The 21,318-nt window shown below is 39.5% G+C and overlaps 1 protein-coding gene across 1 annotated transcript in view; it reads left to right on the forward strand.

Moving 5' to 3' along the window:
• Positions 1 to 20,413, forward strand: part of LOC140843479 (uncharacterized) — a 620,032-nt gene extending 599,619 nt beyond the window's left edge. Inside the window, exon 7 of the mRNA XM_073213295.1 lies at positions 20,272 to 20,413. The gene's annotated coding sequence lies outside the window, so the exon portion shown is untranslated. The remainder of the gene's footprint in view (positions 1 to 20,271) is intronic.
• The last annotated feature ends 905 nt before the right edge of the window (positions 20,414 to 21,318 follow it).

Raw genomic sequence — 21,318 nt, forward strand, 5'->3', positions numbered from 1 at the left:
GTTTGGGGTCGCCTTCAGTTTCCTCCTTACTCCAACCCATTTTGGTAAATAGACTGATGTGTCCATTAAAAATGAGTGTCCTGCTTAGATCACTTCCTGGTAAAACCAAACAGTAGACCAGTGCCAGCAGAATAAATTTCAAATAATTTACCTTGGAGATGAAATGTGGCCTGCGCCTCCTCCCGACTTTTCTTGTTTGTACCCCTACCTCAGTCTGAAGGGCCAAACGTGCACGTCTGCAGCCATGATGACCCGCCTCTTCACACAGTCCTCTGCCCAGCCATCCTTGCTTGCCAGTTCGTAGTCCTGACTGCTGAAGTTCTCTTACCCTTCTGTCAGCTCAGATGCTTGAATTCCTCTATAAATACTTACTAGGTTTCCCTAGCCAGAATGAATTACCCCAAAACTCTGTGGTTTATACCTATATTCAGCCTTTAGATCATTTGTTTTATGCTTAATATTCCAGCTGGCTGACCCCGTGTTCTATCCAAAGCACCTTCAAGTCATGGCACTTACCCAGTCCCCTTTGTAAGCGCTGTGTCTGTGTTTGCAATGAGTTGGATCTTTGACATTGGGCTCACGTAGAGCGCCGTCTCCTCCCGAGCTTCGTTCTGACCTCCAGAGGCGGAACTTGGAGCGAGTGCGTTGGCCTCAGCGGAGGGAGGTGACCCAGGGCTTCCAACCTTCGTCCGTGGGACTGAGTGGCGTTGGGGGAAAGGGCAGCCCAACTGCAAAGAGTCCCCTCGTTTTCCGAAAAGCAGCTTTGGAAAGGGCCTAGGATTCGTGTTAGCAAACCCAGTGAGTTAACGCACAAACCATTTCTCAGAACGAAATGTGGAGGTGGGCGTCCTTCATGCTGTACGTCTGAAGAGCCTCACGACGCCAGGGCACAGTGAATCACGCAGAATTATTATGAGCTCTAACATCTGCCGGGCGAGTATTTTAACTTCCATCCAATATTTTTTTTTTCAGATTTATTAACATCAATATGATCATTTTCGCTTTACAGATTAATGAATTCAGCTACACAGCTGAATTCTGTTTTACCCCAGGCCTCTGTGCCAAAGCTGTGGGGCACAGCCAGCCTCTCGGCGTTTTCAGGTGAGCATTCAGGCTGATTCACTTTGAGCAAGCATCGTCTCCCACTTGTGAGTGTGTTCAAATAAAACAGGAGCTACAGCTGAACAATTCAAACCATTGGCAGAGAGGCTGATAGGTAAACGGCATTATGAAAAATGAGGAGAGTCTCTTCTCCTGTGAACTAAAAATGGATAGATCCAATTATTGCTCCTTCCACACACAAAGATGGTACATAGTTAATTATAAATAATGCATCCAGCCATAGAAGGAATGAGCTATATGTTATGTTACTGTACATTAAAAACCTTTATGAGTGTGGCAAGAGACACATATGCCAACAGCTGCTAAATTCAGAATCCTGGAGCAGTAGCTTATTTTAATATAACTGAAAAACAGTGCAGTCTATCGCTCTGGGGATTTCCCACTATATAAAAAGATCTTAAATCTACACGATGAGTAAAATCTAGATGAGATTTCACTCATAATTTCAAAGCATTTATGAAGATCTGTTTTCCCTATTTGGGCATCTTTCACCCCTACTCTCAGACACCCTGTTTGCATCAGACATGATGCTTTCTGGGTTAGATTCCCCAAGGCAGGAGCCCTTCCCTGCCCTTCCCTTCCCTGCCCTTCCTTTTCAGTCTTCAGCACCTAACCAGAGCAAGGCACCTTGTGTTGAGTGTGTGTTGAATGTTGAACATGAATTATCACCCTCATTTTATGGCAGAAGAGGGAAAAGGCATAAATGCCTGAAGTGGGCTGTGAGTTCTGAGCTGAATCAGAAGCTCTTTTTTTCCAGCCGTGCTGAGAAGCTTGTTATCACACAATCGGTAGTTGGAGCTCTGTCTTGGGGTGGATTAATTCAAGTGAAACCTAAGACTGGGAAGTTGGCCATTCTTTAAGGAGAATTTCTGCAAGAATTTTATGTCTTAAGATAGGTAAATACAAGCTCTGAGCCTTAGAACATAAGGAAAATACTACATCACCTTACAGAAAGATAAAATAAAATCAATAAAACAAGCCAGGACACTACATAAAGACCCTTGACTGAAATCTTATTTGTTCATGATCTGTTATTCTGGTGGACTCTTAATAATTGGGGTAAAGATATCCAAGAACTAATTGCCATGCATTTAGCATTTGGCCACCGGCAGATCTCCAGTTCGCAGGCTTGTCCAGGGCACTGGCATTTGGATTGGGGGAGGGCTTTGTTATTTTTTTAGCAGAGCCCTTCCTTGACTTGGTTTTGGCTGTGAGAGCTCAGATGTGGATTTCTTCGACCATTTACCACGAGCACATGCCTATGAAACTGATCCATGAGCACTGTTCCCACTAGTGTTTGCCCCAGTGTTTGGGGAGATAGCAGCTGTGATTGTACAGAAACAGACCCCAAACTCAAGTTGCAAATTTTATTGCACATTTTACCAGCAGTAATAGGCCAGACCAATAATAAAGACAGAACCACAGGTTTAAAGCAGGCAGGAGAATCTAGAAATGCTCTTTCTGCAATTGCTATGAAGACAAAACATCTCCAAATGACAGAGATTTGCCTGCAGAGATGCTAATGAAGATGGTGGCTAAGAGTGTTCCTTGTTTTTTTATCTGGCTCTGTAAGAATCTGTATGACAGTAACTGGATTTATAAAAATTTAAAAATATCCAAGCCAGATTCTGAGGAAAGAAGTTTCCCTGTAAGTCCACTGAAACATAGTGTTTGTAAATGGGAAGCATTATTGGTGGAACATCTACTTACATACACAGTTTTGCTGTTACTATGAAAAAATTTTAGACAAGGTGAAACTTACAATGCGCACACACACGCACACACGCACACGCACAGGGCTCTTCCCCCTTCCTCTGTGTTAACGCCAGTGTTTCTCAACATGGAGCATTTTTATCCCTTGGGGACATTTGGCAATGTCTGGAGAAATTTATGATTGTCACAGCTGGCGGGGGTGGACTGGTGGCATCCGGTGGGAAGAGGCCAGGGATGACATTAAACATCCCACAGTGCTCAGGCCAGCCCTCCCCCAGCCCCGAACAAAGAATTGCCTAGAGCAGACTGTCAGTACTGCTGAGTTAGAGAAACCCTGCCCCAGCCCACTGACTCTAAAATTTACATGGAAATTATTGTTATGAATTCTGTTCAGATTGAGTCTTCAATTATCCTCTGGGCTTTCAGTCAGCTCTTTGCAGTTAGTTCCAGAGCCAGTTGTGACCTAATTTGTTCACATGTGGCTTTCTGATTACCAAATACTGGGCCCATTTCTTTTCACTTGACCAAAGACATTCCTAAACCTGGCTAGCTCACTTCAAATAAAAACCTGGGCTAGGCTTCTGGACACACTGACTGTAAATCAGTTACTACAAAAGAATAAGAGGAATATGACTTCAGGGTTATCAGAAATGCCGTTCTGATCCTCACATACTTGCATACCCCAAGCACCTAATTTCAGATAAAAAAATATTATCTGAATTTGTTTCTCTCTAGGACAGTATTTTTCAAAGTAAAATTCTTGAACCCCCAGTCTCAGAAAGATAAGGGTGCTGTTAAAAATGTCAGTTTCTCAAGTGTATCCCAGCCGTAGGTGTAAGAACTTTGTATGTATAATGTAGTAACCTACACTGCTGAGGTGTGCACTACATTTTAAGAGTGACTGTTCTAAGACCAGGATTCCCATTCTTTTCTTCCTCATACACCTGCAGTATGTCATGGAGGGTTTATTTGGATATGTAACAAATAGGCTGACTGGAGCCCAGGGACTAATTAGGGATGGGAGTTGGTGTTGCAGAATAATCCAGAGGCATGCAGGTAACTATTTTGCAGCCAGTTTAATTATTCCACATGCTAATTGCTTATTCATACATGAAATAGTGAGATAAATAGATTTTGTAAGACAGGAGAGAAAAATTAAGACAATCTGGGAACAGTGGAAGTTGCATTGCACATTTTTGGGCAAACTAATTAAGTGGGAGGTAGCAGAGAAGTTTCTCCTGAGTCCTTGAGTGGCTGATTGAATTTACAGCTCCACCCTGCAAACAGTAGGGGTTCAGCTGTGAGCAGACCGGACACACTAGGTCCTAGTTGCTGCATTCTTCTCATCGGAGGATCAGCCTTACCACATTCCTCGTGGGGACATGACTCAATGTGGCTACCGCTCAGCACAAGTTTCTACTGCCTTGATTCTACCATCAGGCAGAAATAAATGCTCCTTTTTGAACTCCAAATACAAAGTCTCAGGAGAGAAAGGATGATTGCTCAGCATGGCCAGGGTTCAGCTGTGAGCAGACAGTACAGCCTCTCTTTGTGTCATGTTGGACAGCAGCCTCCCTCCCCTCCTGTCACCTTAGATCCAGCTGGTACCATGCTCCTTAGTAGATAGACATCCTCATGGGGACGCCATTGGGAACTAAGTCTCCCCTCTGCATCCACCCAAGGCCAGGAGACCTTTCGCATTGCTCCTGAGCGTTTGCTGCATTCTTCTCATCGGAGGAGCAGATTCACCACATTGCTCGTGGGGACATGACTCAATGTGGCTACCACTCAGCACAAGTTTCTACTGCCTTGATTCGACCATCAGGCAGAAATAAACGCTCCTTTTTGAACTCCAAACACAAAGTCTCAGGAGAGAAAAGATGATTGCTCAGCATGGCCAGGGTTCTACCTGACTCACCCCGTGATGGAAAGCAGTTCAGGGTCAAGCAGCTCACACATTGCTATGGGGACTGACATTTGCGGGTCTGGGGTATCAAACATCTGAAGAGCACAGAACTGGCTCATAGCTGAAAAGCATCTACTGTGGAATGACAGATCAGAGGGCCATGCTGCCCCTGAGAGGCGTGGAGATAATAGGAGATTTGAAGGTTTGCAGCTGAGGTGGTGGAGGTTGAGGTGGGCATGGGTGAACAGAAGCTACAGTGGTAAGGGGGCATGCATTGTTCAAAAATGCCCGCAAATCACATAGTGCAAGCTGACTCCTCTTGAAAATTACCACTTTGGTAGAATTTATTTACCTGGTTATAAGAATCATCTAGAAGTGCTTGCTTAAAATACAATACAGAACATGAGACCTGAGGCCTTACCATAGAATCATGGGGGTAGGATGAGGAAGGTGATCCTAATGCCATTTTGATCATGCTAAATGTGCAAATTACCTTTAGAGAAATAACCTTTTTAAAATATTGCCAGCTACTTGCAAGAGAACAGAAATTAGTTTCAGATCTAGAGAACAAGTTTGATAAGGAGGGAGGACAGGAAAAAAGGTGTGCTTGAGCGAAGCCATAGAGCTGTCTGCCTAGTACAGAAGCCACTAGCCACATGGCTAGTGAAATTAGAATTAATTAAAATTAAATAAAGTGAAATGTTCAATTCCTTATTTGCATGATCTGCATTTCCAGTGTTCAATAGCCATTTGTAATTAATAGCTATAATACTGAATAGCATATGGGAGAATATATTTGTAAATGACATATCCAACAAGGGGTTAACATCCAAAATATATGAAGAACTTACACACCTCAACACCCAAAAAGCAAATAACCCGATTAACAAATGAGCAGAGGATATGAAGAGACAGTTTTCCAAAGAAGAAATTCAGATGGCCAACAGACACATGAAAAGATGTTCCACATCACTAATCATCAGGGAAATGCAAATTAAAACCACAATGAGATATCATCTCACACCGGTAAGGATGGCCAGCATCGAAAAGACTAAGAACAACAAATGTTGGCGAGGATGCAGAGAAAGGGGAACCCTCCTACACTGCTGGTGGGAATGTAAGCTAGTTCAACCATTGTAGAAAGCAGTATGGAGGTTCCTCAAAAAACTAAAAATACAAATACCACTTGACCTGGGAATCCCACTCCTTGGAATATACCCAAAGAATACAACTTCTCAGATTCAAAAAGACAGATGCACCCCTATGTTTATCACAGCACTATTTACAATAGCCAAGATATGGAAGCAACCTAAGTGTCTGTCAGTAGATGAATGGATAAAGAGATGTGGTATATATACACAATGGAATACTATTCAGCCATAAGAAAGAAACAAATCCTACCATTTGCAACAACATGGATGGAGCTAGAGGTTATTATGTTCAGTGAAATAAGCCAGGCAGAGAAAGACAAGTGCCAAATAATTTCCCTCATTTGTGGAGTATAATAGTGAAGGAAAACTGAAGGAACAAAATAGCAGCAGACTCAGAGACTCCAAGAATGAACTAGTGTGGGAGGGCGGGTGGGGAGGGAGGGAGAAGGGGATTGAGGGGTATTATGTTTAGTACACATGGTGTGGGGGATCACGGGGAGAACAGTGTAGCACAGAGAAGGCACATAGTGGATCTGTGGCATCTTACTACACTGATGGACAGTGACTGCATTGGGGTGTGGGTGGGGACTTGATAATATGGTAAATGTAGTAACCACATTGTTTTTTCATGTGAAACCTTCATAAGAGTATATATCAATCATACCTTAATAAAATTTTTTTAAAAATACTGAATAGCATAGATTAGAGTGCTGCATTTGTGGAAAAAAGTCCTATTGGATAATGCTATAGAGGAAGAAGCTAAGGGGAGAGAAAGATGCTGTAATATTTATTTCAGGCGTCCCCAGTCTTAGTTCTATGCAGAGTTGGTGGGCAATTATCAGAATGATCAAGTTGATGTTGAGGAACTAATGCTAATGGTAATAATGGCCACAATGAACGTGTATTGCATGCAGAAGACTTCCTCTGGTAATCTTCCAGGCGGCCTTCCCTGTAACCGTGCGCCCACACTGTCTCACTAGGCAGTGCATGTGTGGGTGAAGCCAGCTGGTTGGTGGTTGTCCTGTGGAATTTAGGGCCCTTGTAACCAGATAGTCTGATTTTGCAAGGAAAGCCAGTAATATGGATATTTATGTGAAATAACCTGATTTATTTAATGGCATAATTTTTTTTTAATGCTGTGAAAGCCAAGTAAAATATGTCAGATGGATTCAAATCATAAACTGCAAGATTTTGACTTCTGATTTAGATGGATATACTGAAAAGTAATTTCCTGATTTTACTTTTGTTAGCCCAACGCTGCCCCAGGAATTCAACTTCATGCTGGAGAGAAAAATCACCATTCTTTCTCTTATCTACTACTACAGCCCCTCTCAGTCTGATACAAAGACTGATTATATATTCAAATAACTACGTTTATATCTAAAGAAATATGTTAAACTTTATTTTCTTTATTTGTTCAACAAATATTCACTAAATGCTCAATAATACTCAGCATCAGACACTGGGAAACCTTTACAGTAAAAATTTCTAACCAAATGTAATTTATCTAATCTTAGGGACAGAAAAAAGCATAATGAAAGGGCATAGTAGGCATGAACTGTTTACTTCAGCTGGTTTCTGTAACTTAATTGTTATTTCATGAGATTTAAATGTCTTTCAAGGATCCTCTAAATCATGCTGTCCATTAGTTTCAAAAGCACATTTAAATTGATGAGGATGGGAGATTAGTAATGACTCAGGAACTGGGAAAATGGCTAAATACCTACATGTTGTAAGAAATCTCAAGCATAGTTGCAGTTTTGCAGAGCTGCACCCCTTCTGTTGTACCTGGAGCCCAGCCAGGCACAAAGCAAGGCGGCTGACTCCTGCAGTACAGACTCCTGGAGCCCCTGTTGCTGACCTGCTTCCAGACTGCAGCACAGCTACCTGGAGGCTTCCTATGGACAATGAGGGAATTCAGCAAGGACGAACATGGTAGTTCTATTCACTATTGATCTAGGGACCACTGGGATGAGACTGAGCCATTTTGCCTGCCGCTGGCAGACCACTGAGAGGGCTCAGTATGAAAGTTGCAGGCAGTGCTGTGGCCAGATATGCCTCACCCACAACCAGACCTTTTTATCATAGGATTCAGTCAAGCTCAAAATGCAAGATGAAAATCATCTTTCTTGTTGGTTATCACTGTACACATAATAAATAGAAAAGAGATGGACAGAAGCATGTTTTCCGTAAGTCCTTGATGATAAGAATCGCCAAGAACACTTAATTCCCTGCGCCGGACATGGAGATTCAGAGGCTGGAGTGAAATCAGGCACGTGGTCTTCTTAGCAGGTATGGCAAGTAATTGTTATCATTAGAGCAGTTTAGAAAATACTGGAGTAGAAGGAAAAAGACTAATTCTCTCTCTGTGATGGTGTTACCGCCAGTCACCTGCTGTGGGTCAGCGTTTATAGGCTACGGTTACATGTGTAGACTTTGGAGTGAGGTGGTCCTGAGTTTGGTCCACGTTCTGTGCTGTGAGACGGCAGGCCAGTTACATGTTGTCTCTGAGTACAGATGTCCTCATCTGTGAGAATGGGGGTGTGATACTACTAGCTTCCTGGGGCAGCTAGGGGGTTTCACAGAGACGAGGCAGGTGAAGCCCTTAGTCCAGAGCTTTGGGGATTGCTCAGTGAAAGCTCCTTACAGTTAAAAGGCAATTTCATGTACTTTGTCTCACTTAACCTTTTTACCAATTGTGAATGATGTGTAATTAACTCAATTTTGTATCCTCAAAAACTGAGGAAGAGATATTCAGGATAGAAAATACCATATCTTAGGATAATGTGACAAAAACAGTGCATTGGTGTCTAGCAAACTGCTTTCAGAGTTTGTATAAGTTTTTTCTGTTTTTATACCTTCTTTACTAAACTTTCATTAATATACAATCTTATATTTGTTATCTTTGTTTCAAGTATACAACACAGTGGTTAATAGTTACCCATATTATTAAATCCTCACCCCCACTTGGGCAGTTACTATCTGTCAACAGAGAAAGATGTTACGGAATCATTGGCTATATTCTCCATGCTGTACTACCATCCCTGTGACCAACTTATATTATAATTGAGAATTTCTGTGCCCCTATATCCCCTTCACCTTTTCCATTCACCCACCCCAGCCCCTCCCCCATTGTAACCACCAGGTACTTTTCAGTGTATGTGAATCTACTGCTATTTTGTTCATTTTCTTTTGTTTTGTTTTTAGAAATTTTTGTCTCTGCCTGGCTTATTTCATTTAATGTAATACCCTTGAGGTCCATTCATGTTGTCACAAATGGCAGGATTTCCTTTTTATGGCTGAATAATATTCCATTGTGTATATGTACCACCTATTCTGTTCACTTATTGATGGACACTTTGGTTGCTCCCATAACTTGCCTATTGTAGATAATGTGGCAATAAATATACAGGTGCATCTATTTTTTCAAATCAGGGAATTTTGTTTTCTTTGGGAGAATTCCTAGAAGTGGAATTACTTGGTTTTGGTATTTCTATTTTAATTTTTTGAGGAACCTCCATACTGTTTTCCACAGTGGCTGCAGCAATATACATTCCCACCAACAGTGTAGGAGGGTTCCCTTTCTCCACATCCACACCAGTACTTATTTCTTGTCTTTAGATGGTTGCCATTCTGACTGAGGTGGTATCTCGTGGTTTTTATTTGCATGTCCTGGATGATTAGTGATGTGAAGCATCTTGTCATGTGCCTGTTGGCCATCTGTATTTCTGCTTTGGAAAAATGTTCACATCCTCTACCCATTTTTTAATTGGGTTGTTATTTTGGTGTTGAAGCATATGAGTTCTTTACACATTTTGGACATTAACCCCTTATTATATGAATCATTTACAAATATATTCTCCCATACTGTAGGCTGCCTTTTTGTTCTTCCTGTATAGGAACGTTTTAGTTTGATATTATCCCACTTGCTCATTTTTGGTTTTGTTTCCCTTGCCTTAGAGGATATGTCCAGGAAAAAATTGCTCATGCTTATGTTCAAGAGATTTTTGCCTATGTTTTCTTCTAAGAGTTTTGTGGTTTCGTATCTTACATTTAAGTCTTTGATGCATTTTGCGTTTACTTATATGGAGTTAAACAGTATCCAGTTTCATTCTCTTGCATTGTCTGTCCACTTTTCCCAATGCCAGTTATTGAAGAGTCTGTCATTTCCCCATTGTATTTTCATGGCTCCTTTATTGTATATTAATTGACCGTATATACATGACAATATATATCTGGGCTCTCTATTGTGTTCCACTGATCTGCGGGTCTGTTCTTGTGCCAGTACCATACTGTCAGTTACTGTAGCTTTGTAGTATAGCTTAAAGTCAGGGAGCATGATACCCCCAGCTTTGTTCTTCTCAGGATTGCTTTGGCTATTCAGGGTCTTTTATGGTTCCATATGAATTTTAGAACTATTTGTTCCAGTTTGTTGAAGAATGCTGTTAGTATATTGATAGGGATTGCATTGAATCTGTAAATTGCTTTGGGCAGGATGGCCATTTTGACAATATTGATTCTTCCTATCCATGAGCACAGGATAAATTTCCACTTATTTATGTCTTCTTTAATTTCTCTCATGAGTGTTTTACAGTTTTCAGAGTACAGGTCTTTCACCTCCTTAGGTTTATTCCTAGGTATTTTATTCTTTTTGATGCAATTGCAAATGGAGTTGTTTTCCTGATTTCTCTTTCTGCTCATTTGTTGTTAGTATTTAGGAATGTGGCAAATTTCTATGTATTAATTTTGTATCCTGCAACTTTGCTGAATTCAGTTATTAGTTCTAATAGATTTTTGGTAGAGTCTTCAGGGTTTTCTATGTATAGTATCATGTCATCTGCAACAGTGACAGTTTAATGTCTTCTTTACCAATTTGAATGCCATTTATCTCTTTATCTTATCTGATTGCTGTGACTAGGACCTCCAGTAAATTTGTGTCACTTTAAAGACTGAGAACATTTTAAGGAAATATCTAATCCATTTCCTTCATTGTATAGGTGAAGAATTTGAGGTTCAGTGAAGTAAACTAATTTGTTCAATGTGAGAGAGCAACAGACCAATAGCTGGGACCAGAACCCAGGTTTTTATGCAGATATGTAGCCTTGCTATTGCTTTGTTGGTGATGTGCTTTATCATGAGGTAAACTGATGATACATGTTTTAGGTTTGTTTCTTCTGATATTAAAAAATATGTATTAACTCCTAAGTAACTATTCTGTAGGCATCTGAAAAGAAGGCAGTTTTTCAAGGAATTATCTGCTGTATATTCATACCAAAAATTCTTTCTGATTCCTTTTAAAAACATAGTTTCTGTGTTCACTAGGTATCTTTCTTGAATCAGAAACTGAATGGAGCATTAGAATTTGCATTTCTATCAAGTTTACCAATTAAAGTTTGAGAACTAATTGATTAAACTGTTATGTCCTTGAGCCCAGAAATTGTGTATTTTACTTCTTTTGTATTCCAGTCACTTCCAGCCAGAACTTTAGGCAGATACTTTTCACTCAGTTAACTCTTATCGAATTGAATTGTGGTGGAATCAAATTATGGTAAAATGTTTTGATTATATAAAAACCTGTGAAGCACATATATGGATGAATCATTTCCAAAGATATCAGTTATAAAATTTTTATCTGAGTTAAAAGCATAATTCTCTTGCCGGATATATTTGTCCTGGAGAATGTGTGTGTGTGTGTGTGTGTGTGTGTGAAGAGAGATGGGAGAAAATAAGCCTTTAGACAAATGGAAACTGGTTTAGCAGAGAAGAGAAAAAAGCCCAAATATCATGCCAATTTTGAAGAATGTTAGCTTGGATATTAGTTATCTATTGCTGCATAACAACAAGTTTTAAAACTTGGCAGCCAAGACAAACATCTATTTTCTCTTGCAATTTCTGAGAATTAACAGCTGGGAGCAGCTCATCAGTACGGTTCTGGCCAGGATCAAGAGTCTGTGGTCAAGACGACCGTGCGTTAACCACATCGCTCTGGGTGAGGTGTGGTGAGGCTGGACTCTGATCAAAAGTAAGGGAAAGACTTGCACATCTTTGTTACTCCCAGCTTTCTGGGGAGAACACAGGGTGCTACTCAGGGCCAGTCGGGGGCAGGACAGGTCACAGATCAGAGGAGGAAGAACTGGAGGCCGTGCCTTTTCCCAGGGTTTCTCAGGGGAGGAACGGGCAAGGCAGGGCGAGCAGGTTTCTTACCGGCCAGCGCCGCCCGTGAGCCAAGGCAGCCTGCGTCCTGATGCAGAGAGAGCGCCGCTGGAGGCCTCCCCTTGCTTCAGTCAACAGGACGGAACAGAAGGTCAAGTGTGAATCCGAAGTTTTGAAATAATTTTTCACATATCTCTTGTTTATATCCCACTTTTTAGCAACTTAAAAAACTTCTCTCTCTTTTTTTTTTTTTGGAAGAATAAAGAACAGTTACGGTAACAAAAACCTGATGCTAACAGGGAGGCACTTCTTTACAATTGTTGGTACAGCATTCCTGTGTCTCATGAACAGCAACACACTTCTTGAACTGAAAATGCATTCTTATCCTTCTACCTCTGAACTATTCCTTTGTGTTATAAACTAGTTTAAAAGTCATGAATTTAAAACATTTAAAAGCATACTTTAAAAAGAAAGAGAATTTAAAAATGATTCCAAAAGGTCCCGTCTTCTCCTTTCATTTAGTTAACTTAGTTTTTATTATCCTTTCCAGATGCCATGATCTTTGCATTCCGTCCTTGTGCTATGAATAATATTATTCAATGTTCATTGAATTTGGACTAATTTTTCACTTGAGTATGTATTACTTTTTAAAGCATGAAACCTAGTAGAGTTCAGTAGCTTTAAATATTTCATTTCATTGTTTAAATAATTGTTTAAATTTTAAAACTTTTTATATTATATAATCAAACGACTGTAGCAAAGGGAATAAACATAGTTTCCTCATTTTCTACACATATATTAACTGAATCACATGACCTTTATATTGATTTAATTATATTACTTTGCTCTTATGAGGATCTAAGAGTAGTGGCTATCTGTGTAATTAAATAGATTGAAAGAAGTCAAGTGAATTAGAAATAAATCAAATAATTCTTCAGAGACCTTGAAGAAAACGGCACTCAGACATACTTTATTTCTAAATTTAAACAAAACTGTTTACTTTCAAGACCATCAGCTTTTTCCACCATATAAATTATTTAGAAGCTAAAAGAAAGAGCTTTGTGTAAATACATTTTGTTTTTTAAAAGTGCTCCTACATAATTCCACTATCTAGTTAGCATTAATGACTCTTGCTTTCAAAAAACTTTGTACACATAATGAACTTGAAAATAGTCTAAAAACAAATTTACAAAATATGAGTCATGTAAATGTTACATTTTGCCCAATCAAAAATAAAATTACATGCCAGTAAATATTTTGTATGCAAACTATTTTTAAATAATATAAGGATATTTTGAAAATACTACAAAATCACTATTTTTTTAATCTTTTACTTTACAGGAAGGTTGATATTTTCAAGTTAAAAGCTAAGACCTTAATTGTATATATAAATCACAGAAGTACAAAAAGTATTTTATGAGTTACAGAGGAACTGGAATTTTGTTCAAGGTACTGTGAAGTTCTGGAACTTAGATGTACTGACAGTCCTGACTTCCATGCCCTGGTTCTTTTATTCTATGAGGACTCTCTTATGGCCCTTGACACTAGCAACTAACTTAGTCCCTCTGTAATGGCCCACAGTAAATGAATCCACAACCACTGGGTCTCACTGAGCCATTCTGTACGGGGCCCCCGCAGCTGGTCCTCTCATGAAATCGTATGCTAACCAGCCTGGCCAGTTAGCTGGGAGCAAGTGGGCAGAGTTCCGTAGTCAGAACCATGACTTGTTGGACGGGGCCTGGCATGCAAGCTTCTTGCGTTACTTACGTCATACAGTAAGTAGCCCTAGCACTTTTCCTGACCCTTGGTCCTAAAATTTTAGAACAAAAAAGGACTTTAATGATAATATAAGGTAAGGCCTTATTTTGTACTAGGGACATGGTCACTGTTCCACTTGCTGATTTTACCATTTTGCAAAACTCAAAAATGCTAAGAAATGTAAAGGATAACAAAAGAGATGATGATCAATAGAGAACTTAAGGAATGAAAGCAGCAGTAGACTTTTAACTAAAGAATTGTTAGGAGAATCGTTCCATGATGTAAGCACCACAAGACAGCTAGCCCTGGAGTAAGAGTAGCAGCAAAGGAATGAAGGACTCGGACCCCCGGACACATCAGATTGAGCTCAAGGCAAGTGCGCTTCTGGGCAAAGCTCTGGACTCGCTCATAATGGCATCTGTGGCCTTGGCTGGGAGATACTGTTAGGGATAATGGAAGTGAATCTATTACAGGAAATTGTTCCTTTGGAGCTAATTGAATTATAAAGGGAGGTCATGCTGATTAATAGGATTTATGGGATTCTAGAATCATTGTGAAGTTGGTAATATTTTTTTATAGCAGATCCATTTCTGAGCAAGGCAAATCAATTTACTGAGATTAAAAAAGAAATGGGAAAGGAGATAAATTACCATCTGATTTACATAGCAGTATTTCTTTTTCTTTCTTTTCTTGTTTTAAATGCCAGAACATCCATTTGAAAGGAAAAAAAAAAAAGTGGAGTACAAACACATTGGCAATGCGGCATCAACAAAGTCAACTTGTGTTTTTTTTTCTCACCGAATTGGATGTTTTGTTTCATTCTGGAGAAATGCACATAACGATATATATTCTAGTCATATCATTTCACATAAAACTATAGTTCCTGCAGCTGTCTGATGGGGTGACAAAAGAGCATGTGACTGAGTTGATTTAACAAATATTTATTGCACAGCTATATTTAACAAATACTTATTGCATGGCTATATTTAACAAACATTTATTGATGTTCCAAACAATGTAGCAGATATGTTATCAGTAGAGACAGGGATTCCCAAAATGAATAATCCCTGGTCACTGTCCTTGAAAAGGTCTGTTTATTCAAGAAAGAGAAATATAAACAAATAGGTACAGTATGTGGAAATAGTGTAATGTCACAAAGCTAGACCGAAACTGCTGATTTAACCATTATGTTTTGGGATTGAGTATAGTATTATACTTGAGGAAGAAGGATGCCAAGACAGTAAATGCAAACACCGAAATTAGTAGTAGCCTTTCAGCATTTACAGACCCAGTAAGATCATCTACCAAATGATACATTCACTGGTGAAGTATGTAATTGCTGCCAGAGAAATTTGGGAAACACAGTCCCAAACTGAAAATCATTCTCAAGAACAGAATGTGGATCAGTCAAAGAAATGGATAGACAAAGGGAAAAAATTATTATTTAGGGGCAGAAAGAAATTGAACTATCATGATTTATTCACTTGCTTATTCATTTCTCGTTCATTTTATGTTGATAAAGTGCTTTAGAGACCTCATATTTTCAGGGATCAGACAAATATTAAATGTTCTAAGTGACAAGAGTGCACATACCATAAAATTTTATTATTTTTCAAATACTCTAGTGGCCAAACTGAGCAGGTAATCGTTGACCACTGGACTGGCAATTTTCATTTTCTGATACAGAATATAGAAGGTTAAATTGTATAAATGTTTAAAAAGGGAAATTAATAAAAGCTTATGCAGAAATCCTGCTGAGTTTTATCAATGACAATAAAGAAAGAGAAGGCATTGTTAGTGGTCAGCGAAAGGAGTTTTAGAAAAAGTTCACATTTGAAGAGTCCAAATGCATGTTTACTATGACACCAGATTGCGTGTTAGAAACTGTCATGGGGAAGAGTATAAAATGTCTAACTTGCTCCTTCCTGGTACTTTTAAAATTTACAAACGGGAAGTTTTAAAAACATCAGATCAGGAGAACTAAAGAAAAGATAAGAATGCAGTTTTGGAATCTGGAAGCTGGAGAGATGACCTCCAGTACCTGACACAGCAGTCACTTCGCAGGCGGAGGAAGAGCTGTGGACCCACGGTGCTCACACGGCAGCATCCCGAGAACACCAAGAACACCGGGAATCTGAGACTCCGCGTCCCGGAGAGAGGAGAGTAAGGGTTTCAGCATGAGGGGATTCGTTGTGTAAGGTGCTGAACAGCTGCTGAAGAAAGGGTTCGCTGAAATCTGTGCTCAGCAAATTACCTTCGCCAGGTGGAACGGGCCTTCAGAACAGGAGCTGTGGGCCGAGCAGAGCAGACTCAGTTAATGCAACTCTGCAAGGAGTCAGTGAAAACCCCCAACAGTTCATGTGATTTAAACAAAATGTTTTAAATTTTAATATGTTCCTGTTGCACACCTTCCTAAAAGTATAAACTACTTTTATCTCTGTTAAAATTTGTAAAGTTTCTATAGCTTTACATCTACTAATGATTGGATTATGGATGGGTTTCCTTTGCATCCATGTAAGGTAGATTGGCATATGATTAGAAAAGCTTTCAGACCCCAGATCGGAGGTTTGTATTCTGTAGACAATTATGGGCCTGAAGCTGAACGTGTTTATATATTCTCTCTGTGCAGTTTATATATGGAGGAGCTGTCTAGGAAAATACCTCATGACAAAACACACAGTTGTAGAGTAATTTAAGTAAGTAGTTAAAGTTTAAATTAAATTAAACTTAAGTATTCAGTAGGCATTCTCTGTTTTTCTGCTACTCCTGTGTGCTTATGTAGCGTGTCTTAATTTTAAAGATAAAAATGCTAAGATTCTGAAGTTTTATTAATCTAATACCTATTAGTTACATGGTTCACCTGAAATTTTATCTTTCAAAATGAAGAGAAAGGCTCTTTTTGTTTAATTAGAACACTATGTGAAAAGTCTTTTGAGTACACTTTGACATCAAGTACCTCATTTGAGTCAAGCAATAATACCTTAAGGTAAAAAGAGCAGGAACTTTTCCTCCCATCTCACAGATGAAGACCTTAAGCCTGGGGGGCTGAGGGGCTGTGCAGCTCACACCCACCATGATCAGGACAGGGCCTTGGTCCTGAGCCTTGTCTAATACTCTTTGCGCTACTTCTATTAAGGGATATATTGTTCTCTTAAACATTGAGTGTTGCATTTTCTTTCCACATGCAAAAAGTATATTGTTCTTCTAGAAATCTTTCATATTTGCCCTTTTATGCTTAGATTTTGGTGGAGAGATACCCACTCACTATGGCAATTGCAGTAGAACCCTTGAGATGAGAAACAGGTTAAGTAGGGAAGTCTAAGAGGGCTTCCTGGAGGTGGTGAGGCAACCACTAAACCTGGAGACATGTCCAGGAATTAGCCTGGTAACACTGTGAGGGCAAAGCAGAGGGACTTGTCATAAGCTCCTGAGCCTCACCTGCAGTTTTGGGGAGGCACAGATTGTTTGCTGAGGCTGAATTTCCAGCCATGAGAAGAGAAAGTCAGAGGCTGACAAGGTAGAAGGAGGCCAGGCCACACAGGGTCTTGTCCCTGGTGCTTCTCAGACTGAAGTATGCATCCGCATCACCTTAAGAACTTGCTAAAAGAGGTTCCCAGCTTCCTGAGATCACATGTAATTCCAAGTCAGCATGTTGTATCAGTTGTTTTTCAGTTGACCGAGGAGATACCAAGAACCAGCATTTCTAGCAAGTTGCCAGTTGACTCAGACACTGCCTTTCCGTGGGCACCACTTACTGTACATCATGCTAAGAAACAGAGACCTTTCCCATAGGTATGTGGTTCTCAAACTTGATATTCAGCACTGCGGCCTGTGGGCTTCTTAGAACACATCTCAGGACCCAACTTGCAGGATGTCATTCTGATCTGGGATGGGGATGGGTAATTTCTAACAGGTTCCTAGCTGATACTTTACTGATAATCTCAGAAACATTCTTTGAGAACGCTTGCCATACACAGGATGTAAGACTGAGTGATTTTAAGTCTATTAATGTTTTAGGTGTTTCTCTCTGGCTTCAGGGTGGAGATACATGTTGATGAGAAAAAAGATGTACATAATAGGGAATTTTAGGAAGCTCAAAATATATATGGAGTTAATATCATGTCTTTAGTGATGAAGAGGATAGTATATATTCAATTAAAATTGAAGATGTGGGACTCTTTCCAAGAGAGAGGGATGACGCAAATAAAAATCCTAGGATCTGATGAAGATAAACAAGCAAAAAGTCATGCATACTAACTGAAGAAAGCAATTTTAGAGGAAGAGTTGGTTTCTGGGAAAAAATAAATGTTCAGTTTGGTGGTATATATATGAAAAGATCTATCTATCATCTATCTATAAAAATAACATGTTCATTCAAAATACTTTTGTAACTTCAACAAATGTACAAAATATCTAGATTTGGTGTTCATAATTATGAGAAAGACATCACCTATACTTTTTTTTCTTTTAATTTACTTTTTATGAATAACATGTTGAGTGTGTTTTGATATAAGATAACTAAACCGGGTAGACATTTTTTGAGGAAAAAGTACTTTACTGAACCCAGGAACTTTGTGGAACCCTAACGTGGCTGTCTGGCAGACAAAAAGCCCACAGTAAGAGACAGCTTTGGTACCACTGGTGTGCGATTTTGTGTACATAAAGGCTGACCTCCTGGCAGTTCTGCAAAAGCAGATCAAGGGGGTAGGGTAAAGGGGGAAGGTGGGTACTGCCAACAGCTGCTGGACAAGACGAACAAAAGCAGCTCCTCCTGTTCACGCGGTTATTGGGCGGCAGCTCTCTTCCTTGCTCCCAGGGAGCATATCAAGCTGCGGGGACATTCAGGGATCAGCCCCCTGGTGACCCTGGCAGCAAGACAGGTTCTTGTTCAGGAATCTCTGTCTCTGTTTCCTTTCTACAGCCCTAGCCTGCCTCTCCTCTTCCCTCCTCCTTCCTCCCCACAGTTGTGTGTTAGCAGTAAGAAGTTATTGATTCTGAAGCAATTAAAAATATAGTTAATGTCATTGCTTATCAAAATGCTGATAAAATAGTTTTTTTAAATACCTTAAGCATCTAGCCTTTAAAAATTAGATTGCATACCCATTGCTGAATGAATTGTGGAGTACATTCATGTGTGTGTGTGTGTGTGTGTGGGCACACATGTGTATAAGTGTATTACACTAAAGATTCCTAAAAGCGTGTGATTCAATTTCCTGAATTCTGTCTTCTGACACTTGGTACCCTGAATCTGCAAAGCGAAGAATGAGACTAGGGACCACAGCGTAGCCAGCTGCTCTCCAAAGATAAGTTTTCTACCTTGTCTCTCTTTAACTGTAACACAGTTTGCCAATTTAATTTTCCTGGCAGAGTGTTTTCCTATATGTAATTCCCATAGAAATTTAAAATAGAAAGGAAATATAAAAATGTTAATGTTTATTCTTATTTATATATTTAAAAGAAGGCTTGTTTTTGTTCATATAGATCTTTGAGATTCCTTGTCATTAATGTCTAAGAGTAAGTGAAGATGCATATATTAAAGAAACATGTTTTTCTAAAGAATCATTCTTATATCTGTTTAAGAGTTTTATGACAGTTCTGCAAAATATTTACTTTTTATACCCATAAAAAACTAGCTAAGTATAGTGGATGCTCTGTGAAGTTTCTTTTCTCTAGAGAATATCAAAGTAAGAAGTAGATTTATTAATCATTTCGATCAGTATCTATTAAGCATCTACAAGACACAGTGTAAGACTGAAGCATAAAATGGCTCATGTTGGAAGTTATAGGACTTGAAGTGCTGAATCACTTGATAAAACCACCCATAAAGTTTCGTGGAAAATTAATATTCTGATTTTATTCTAGATGAGCCTCACTAACTTTGACTAAATTGACTAATTATTTTAAACTACCAATCTGATTGAGTACTTTTTCACTATTGAGTGGAACAGATTTTGGAGTTAGTAATTCTAATTGTTCAATCATGTTTACCAAACAATATAAATTAGGTTATATATATTATCTTATTATTGAATTGCCCATTGTAACTACTAGTCAATCTGAATACTGCATTACTGATTGTTTTCTGATGCTTCCGTATTGCAAATGGCTAGCTTTCGTGCTGGTTTGCAGGGTGCCACTCAGTTCTCCCATGTCCGTTGCTTACAGTTAATATAAGACTATAGTAACCATTACGGGCAGGAAAACCATGCCCTCAGATAGAGGGGGGATAATGAGTCCAGGAAGTGGAAACATGGAATGGTTGGCGAAAGAATTAAACTACAAATGGCAGCTATGATTTCCTGACCTGGAGAAATAATAGTGGCACTTCCTACTCATTTTTTCTCATTTCTTTCCTGGGTCATAATGGACATATGCACATTAACTAAGATCCTCCCCCCTCTCTTCCCCTAATTGCTCTGTAGGGCATTTGTGGAGTGGTTAAAATTTCACATTTTTTTCACATTACAGAATATCAAAGTGCTAATACGACTGAACTACATGAAGAAGAGGTGATTCTAGACGTGAAGCAGACCTAGAGGTTGACAAGATGTGGAACTTTTCATGTTGGTAAGAAAATGAACTCGTTTTTGTTTTTTAAGTGAAATTAAATTTTCCTGGGATAGCAGAGTGGAGCCTATTGTTTCCATTGTTTGAGTAGAGAACCCAGTGTTAGCCTATATTGGGAAATTTACGGGTGGATTGTAGCAAACATTTTTAAGTTTGGGTGTCCTGAAGTGTGTTGAAATCCTTCTTTGTATTTTGAGGTTTCCTGATGTTTCCTGCAAGAACCTACTAAACTACATTTCCCAGTTTCCCTTGCCACCAGAGTTTATTCCAACTGAACATTCCCTTAGGAAACTTAGAATCGTCAGCAAGTTCATACGGAAAGAGGCCACGAGGTATCCTTCTGGTGTGAGTGGTTTCAGGGCAGCTGGTCCCTGTGCTGATGGCGGCCCCAGCTCCTTCCATCATGTGCTTCCTTCCCCTGGCGTCTGCTGTCACTGTCCCTTCCAGACAGGCGTATTTGAGGGCGAGAACAGCTGAGCTCACGTGCCTTTTTAACAGTTGCATGCTAACTACTCTGTGTGGTCCATGCTATGCAAATCAAAGATTAAACTCTCAAGAACCACTCTGATAATATGTAGAAGTGAAAAAATGTCTAAAGCCTCACAGGGAAATAAATCTTAGATATTTAAAAGATGCAAATGTCATGGTATTTCACAATGCAATGGGAAGAAAATGGCCACATGTGACCTCGTATGAGTCAGTTAACCTTCCTCAGCTACAGCTTTCTCAACCAGGAAAATAAATGGAGCCATCAATAAATACTTAAGGTAATTATGTATGGTCAAGCCCATCAGAGGTGCTTAACAATGATCTCGGGAAAGAGTGTGCATTCTGTAAATGTTACTTCCCTTATCTTACCCCTTAGGATCAATTAGTAGCTGTTTATACATCTATTGAGTGGATTAAAATTGACATAATTGATAGGGCAACATAAAGAGTACTGGACTA

Source organism: Manis javanica, chromosome 9 (assembly GCF_040802235.1).
Source record: "Manis javanica isolate MJ-LG chromosome 9, MJ_LKY, whole genome shotgun sequence".
In the NCBI taxonomy this organism is placed as follows: domain Eukaryota; kingdom Metazoa; phylum Chordata; class Mammalia; order Pholidota; family Manidae; genus Manis; species Manis javanica.